The sequence below is a fragment of the Dasypus novemcinctus genome, chromosome 11 (genome assembly GCF_030445035.2).
Source record: "Dasypus novemcinctus isolate mDasNov1 chromosome 11, mDasNov1.1.hap2, whole genome shotgun sequence".
NCBI lineage: Eukaryota > Metazoa > Chordata > Mammalia > Cingulata > Dasypodidae > Dasypus > Dasypus novemcinctus.
The window spans coordinates 2,087,744-2,094,316 of NC_080683.1; the positions used below are offsets into that span (position 1 = coordinate 2,087,744).

At 38.5% G+C, this 6,573-nt stretch overlaps 1 pseudogene; it reads right to left on the reverse strand.

The window, feature by feature from the left end:
* Nucleotides 1–3,185: 3,185 nt before the first annotated feature.
* LOC101442169 (BTB/POZ domain-containing protein 10 pseudogene) lies at nucleotides 3,186–5,125 on the reverse strand (annotated as a pseudogene).
* Between the last annotated feature and the right edge of the window lie 1,448 nt (nucleotides 5,126–6,573).

Here is a 6,573-nt window from a genome sequence, read left to right on the forward strand (position 1 = left end):
TCAATTTCCTAAAAATAGAATTTGGCGATATATTTGGCTTCATTTTTGAGGAAGGTTTGGAGCACAGATGGGTTGAACTACGGCAGGGGGGGAATACTGGTGTAGGATGTAATTGATGGTGGACACATGGTTGGGAGGGAGTTCTCCAGGGCATGTATATAGGATATATAAAAATGTTTCAATAATTGTTGTGTATTTTCATAGTAGTTACAGTTTAAAATGACAATGTAGGGAGTGCTGAGTTCCTAGCCAGGGGAGCTATGTCACATTTCCCAATGGAATAACAACAATCCTCAAGTGCAAGGGCAAAGACCAGTGAAGAAGAATGGTTCAATGATGGTCCCTTAATACTGATGACTATTCTTATGAGCCTATGCACCTGAAGTATCAAGTAGGCCTAGAGCTCCCTAAGAATTACCTCCTGAGAGCCTCCATGTTGCTCAAATGTGGCCACTCTCTAAGTCAAACTCAGCATGTAAATGCATTACCTTCCCCCCATTGTGGGACATGACTACCCCGGATGAGACTCCCTGGTGCCAAGTAATTACTACCAATCACTAACTGGTGATGCAACTAGAAAAAGTCCTTGAACCAAAGGGGGAAATAGTAAATAAAAATGAGTTTATATGACTAAGAGTCTTCAAAAAAGAGTCAAAAGGTTATCAGAGGGGTCATGCTTATGTATATCTCAGCAGGATCCCAGAGACAGCCAAATAGATACAACCCCAGCTACTGGTGCTTCTGAGAACTATGAAGACACACAGGTTCTATGGTCATGGCAGATGGCTCTGGAGTTCAGTGCCTTGTCAGTGGGCTCTGCTTTGTAATTTGTGTTTCTGAGTGTGATGCAGTTGGACTCAGATGTGACCTTTCTACAAATGTCTCTTCTGTCACTTTTACTGAACCTGCAGTTGGCACTGGGGTTGGTGTATACTCCGGAGACTTGAATCTCTGGACTGGCCATGTGGCAGCTGGGTCCTGAGCCTCAGCAGATCTGCATCTCCTTTTCTCTGGTTCTTTGGAGTTACCCAGGTCAGCTAACAGGGAAGTGAAATGGTTAACCACCACACCAGGGAACCAAGACTGCCTATGACTGCAAGCAGGAGAATCACATCCATCAACCATGTGGGATCTAAGCCCCCTCTAAATATAGAGGTAGAGTGGACATCACCATCCCAGGGTCCACAGGACTGAGGAATAAGATATGGATTAGAGTGGGCTTACTGGTATTCTACTATAGAACTATTGTGACTAGTAATGGGAAGAGTTATTTATGTTCCATCAATAGGGGAAGGAGGGGTCCCAATAGTATCTAGTAGACAAAGACCAGGGATGTTGTTGAACATCCTACAACCTTATAACATCCTACAAACATCCTACAACATTAAATGGGATTCAATATAATTCAATAAAATTACACAACCATAAATCCTCTCTTAGAATGTTTAAAAACCCTAATTTCTACTCCATTTCTTTTCTTCTTTCATTTTTTTAATGTGTTAAAGAACTTGCGTGTTAACAAATATCTCCTCTCATTCCTGCTTTCAGTTCTTTGGGTCTATTCTTAGAAGTGAAGTTGCCATCTCAATTAGTAATTTTATTCTTAATTTTCTGAGGAACCACCTGATAGTTGTCCACAGTGGCTGCTCCATTTTTCATTCTCACCAACAATGAATAGGAAAACTCTATCTTGCTTCTCACATTTATACATACTGTCTCATTTAAATTTTTGATAATTTTTATGTGATTATTATTGTCCCTTATCTGCAGATGAGGGAGCAAAAGCAGACAGCTGGTAGGTAACTAGCTCTAAGTCTCAGATGTGGTGAAGAGGTAGAGAAAGGGTTTAAACTCAGAACTGTCTAAATTGAGGACACTCTCTTTGGCATGGCATTATATTGACTTAAGTGAACCATGATAGTAATAGTAAAAAATCAAAGGAAAAGTTATTTTCTTTTAAACTTGCTCTTCTGGAATTCTGCTCTTTGAACAAGGAAGATCTGTCTCTGATGGATGCAGCCTTAAACCAAACCAAACCAAAGAGTAAGACACTTACTAGGATAAGAAACCTTCCACTGGCAATTCCATAATTTAAAATACTGATTGATAGGAAAATTAGATTTTGTGGATGATTCGGGCATATTTTAAAATTTATGTTTTTTGGAATTTTCTGTCTGAGTCTTTGCTTCATATCTTTTTATTGTTTAATTATTAAGTATTTTATTCTCATATTTAAAATAACATTTTAAATATATACATCATTATGTTTTGTAAGGTACAATATGTTAAACATTTTATATGTGTTCTAAATATGTTCCTTAGTTTTTCAAATCTTGGTCATTTTTATAGTGTTTTTTGATATCTAGTTTAGTTTATTAAAAACAATGGAATTTTATTTTGATGACAAATGAGTTTACAATCTCTTAGTAAATGAATAGTGAGCACTTCATTTTCCTATCCCATATGCTTAAGAAAAAACTGATTAGTAAATAAATATGTCAACAGATTAAGGGTAAAGCACCTCTGATTTAACACTCACTGTATGTGACTCATTCTAAAAGAGTGAAAGCAGCACTAGAGATACCTGATTTAGTAAGATATGGGCATTGCTCACATCCTAATTATTTCAAACAAGCCCAGTGATACTCATTTTGTGCTCATCCATGAGCAGAAAACTAAACATTTTACCAAAGCAATATTTTGATAGAAGCACTCGTTTAGTTTATACTGCTCATGAGAACTATAAAATTTACTTGAACAGTTCCATTTAACCATCATTTATAAAGTGTGACCATATTCTTCATTTTACCTGGGTTGTGACAAATGTCAATCTAGCCTGAAGGTACCTAAACTGCCAATTTCCACCTTTTCTGAAATGTTCTCTATATGTGAAAGAGAACCCCTCCCACAACAAATTTCACAACTCTACTGGCAAACAAATGCATTTTTATAACACCAACTCAGGATACTGAAGTTGTATTCATTTTTAAAACCATTGATCTACCTTTGGTCTTGAAAACAACCTCCACTGCAATAATCTAAACATTGTTATGTGCATCTCACAGTGAAGAAGGGTGGACTTGCAGTGCAAAATGTTGAGAGTTTTGCAGTGCAAAATGTTGAGAGTACAACATTTTGCACTGCAAAGATTGTGAAGAGCAGTATGCTATACTTTCAAGAAATATTCACATCACAGCATCAAGATCATTGTGGACAGATGCAGGATGGATGGGAAGAATATCAAGCTCATCCACTTGTGGAGTTGAGTGCGTGACTATTAGTTCATCCTAGGGAATGTCTGCAGCAGCTGCGGCAAGGTTGGGAATACATTTACTCTTTACACAGTGAATGTCTACATGCAGACTCTTTCCTTCTTACTTCTCCCAGTAAATTCAAATAAAAGGCTTTTGAACATAGTTGCAATTCACTTCTGGACACCCTCCAGACATTTTCTTTACTTTTTTGTTGTTCTTGGTAGGATAGGCTTCTATTACAAATCTAATCTTAAGACCCCTCTGCTTCAAAACTGTTTTGGTCACATCTCTGTTTTCAATGTAATTGAAAAAGATATAGGTTTTTTATCTTTATTTATTTTTTTAATGTGACATTAAAAAAAATATGAGGTCCCCATATACCCCCCACCCCCCTCACCCCACTCCTCCACCCATAACAACAACCTCCTCCATCATCATGAGACATTCATTGCACTTGGTGAATACATCTCTGAGCACTGCTGCACTTCATGGTCAATGGTCCACACCATAGCCCACACTCTCCCTCAGTCCACATGGGAGGACATACAGTGTCCTCTAACTGTCCCTTCAGCACCACCCAGGACAACTCCAAGTCCCAAAAATGCCCCCACATCACATCTCTTCCTCCCACTCCCTACCCCCAGCAGCCACCATGGCCACTTTCTCCACACCAATGCCACATTTTCTTCGATTACTAATCACAATAGTTCATGAATAGAATATTAGTAAGTCCACTCTAATCCATACTCTATTCCTCTATAGTTTTTTGCTATAAATAATTTGTAAGTACTGTTTTCCAATATGTGGTGGGTATTGTTCATCCCGATTGGTCACATCAACTTCTTTAAGTAACACTATGTGGCATTCTCGTTATCCAGTTTGGGCACTGACTGCTATAAAAGTGAGGATCATTTCTTCCAGATGAAAATCAAATCATCTATGAACATGATCATTTGATAAATCATAAATTAAACCACTGAGATTTCTACATTTAATAGTACTATATTCAAAAGAGATAGAGATTGCCACATACTTCTTTTGGTTCAGGAATAGATATGTCATCAGGACAACAGATTATTTCTGTTTTATAGTAATCCAAAACACTGGAATTTTCACTTCTTCCTTCCCAATTTGGATGCCTTTATATGTTTTTGTTGCCTACGTTCTCGAGCAAGTACTTCTACACAACATTAAATAAGAGTGGTGATAGTAGACATCCTTGTCTTGTTCCAGATCTCAGAGGGAAATCTTTTAGCATTTTACCAATGAATATATTAACTGTGGGTTTTCCATATATACCCTTTATCATGTTGAGGAAGTTTCCTTCTATTTCTGTCTGTGGAGTGTTTTTATCAGGAAAGGTTGCTGTATTTTGTCTAATCGTTTTTATGCATCAATAGAGATGATCATGGTTTTTATTTTCTTTCAATCTGTAAATATGGTGTATTACATTGATTGATTTTCTTAAGTTGAACCATCCTTGCACGACCAACTTGGTCATGGTGTATAATCCATCTCATGTGTATTTAAATATGATTAGCTAGTATTTTGTTGAGGATTTTAGCATCTAGGTTCATTAGAGAGATGGGCCTGTAGTTTTCCTTTCTTATGGCATCTTTGTGGCTTTGGTTTTAGGGTGATGTGGGCATCCTAGAATGAGTTAGGCAATAATCCCTCTACTTCTGTTTTTTGGAAGAGTTTAAGTAGGATTTATGTTAGTTCTTACTGGAATGTTTGGATAATTAACCTGTGAAGCCATCTGGTCCTGGGTTCTTCTTAGTTCAGAGATTTTTGAATATTAATTCAATCTCATTACTTGTGATTGGTCTATAGAGTTCATCAATTGTTTCTTTGGTCAATTTAGGCTTCATGTGCGTTTCTAGGAATGTGTCCAAGTTATCCATTTGGTTGGCATACAACTCTTAAAATATTCTCTTATGATACTCTTTATTTCCTTTGGGTCAGTGGTGATATATTTGACCCTGTTTCTTATTTTATGCATTTGCTGCTTCTCTCTCTTTCTTTCTTTCTCTCCCTCTTTTTTTCTCTCCCTCTTTCTTTCTTTCTTTCTTTCTTTCTTTCTTTCTTTCTTTCTTTCTTTCTTTCTTTCTTTCTTCCTTCCTTCCTTCCTTCCTTCCTTCCTTCCTTCCTTCCTTCCTTTCTTTCTTTTTCTTTTTGTCTAGCTGACAATTTTTCAATTTCATTAATCTTCTCAAAGAACCAGATTTTGAATTTGTTAATTTTTATAGTATTTTCCTACTGTCAATTTTATATAGCTCTACTCTTATCTTTATTATTTACTTTTTTCTCTCTATATTTTAAATGTTACATTAAAAAAAATGAGGTCCCCATATACCCCTCACCCTCCCCCACCCTACTCCTTCCACATCAACAACCTCTTCCATCATGGTGGCACATTCACTGCAACTGGTGAATACATTTGGAGCACTGCTGCACCACATGGATAATGGTTTACATTGTAGTTTACACTCTTCCCCAGTCCACCCAGTGGGCCATGGCAGGACATATATTGTCCAGCATTGTCCCTGCAATACCACCCAGGACAACTCCAAGTCCTGAAAATCCCCCACATCATATCTCTTCCTCCCTCTTCCTAACCTCAGCAGCTACCATGGCCACTTTCTCCACATCAATGTTACAATCTCTTCTATTACTAATCACAATAGTTCCACAGTAGAATATCAGTAAGTCCACTCTAATTCATACTCTATTCCTCCATCCTGTGGACCCTGGGATGGTTATGTCCACTCCACCTCTATATTGAGAAGGGACTTAGATTCCACATGGATGATGGATCCAATTCTCCTGCTTGCAGTTGTAGGCACTCTTGGCTCCCTGGTGTGGTGGTTGGCCTTCTTCACCTCCCTGTCAGCTGGCCGGGGTAAGTGCAATAGCCCAGAGGGTAGGAGTTGCAAGTCTGCTGAGGCTCAGGGCCTGGCTATCACATGAACTGTCCAGAGATTCAGGTCTCCTGACTACACACCAACCCCAGTGCCAACCACAGGTCCAGTAAAAGTGACAGAAAAGGAATGTAGAAAGGTCACATCTGAGTCCAACTCCATCACACTCAAGAACACAAACCCCAAAGTAGGGCCAACTGACATGGCACTAAACTCCAGAGCTATCTGCCATGACCATAGAACCTGTGGGACTCTGTAGCCCTCAGGAGAATGAGTCCTTGGGCTTCTATCTACTTTGGCTGTCTCTGGGACCCTGCTGAGGCATGCATAAGCACAACCCCTCTGATGATCTCCCGACTCTTTTTTAGAGCCTCAGAGCCATATAAACTCATTTGTCC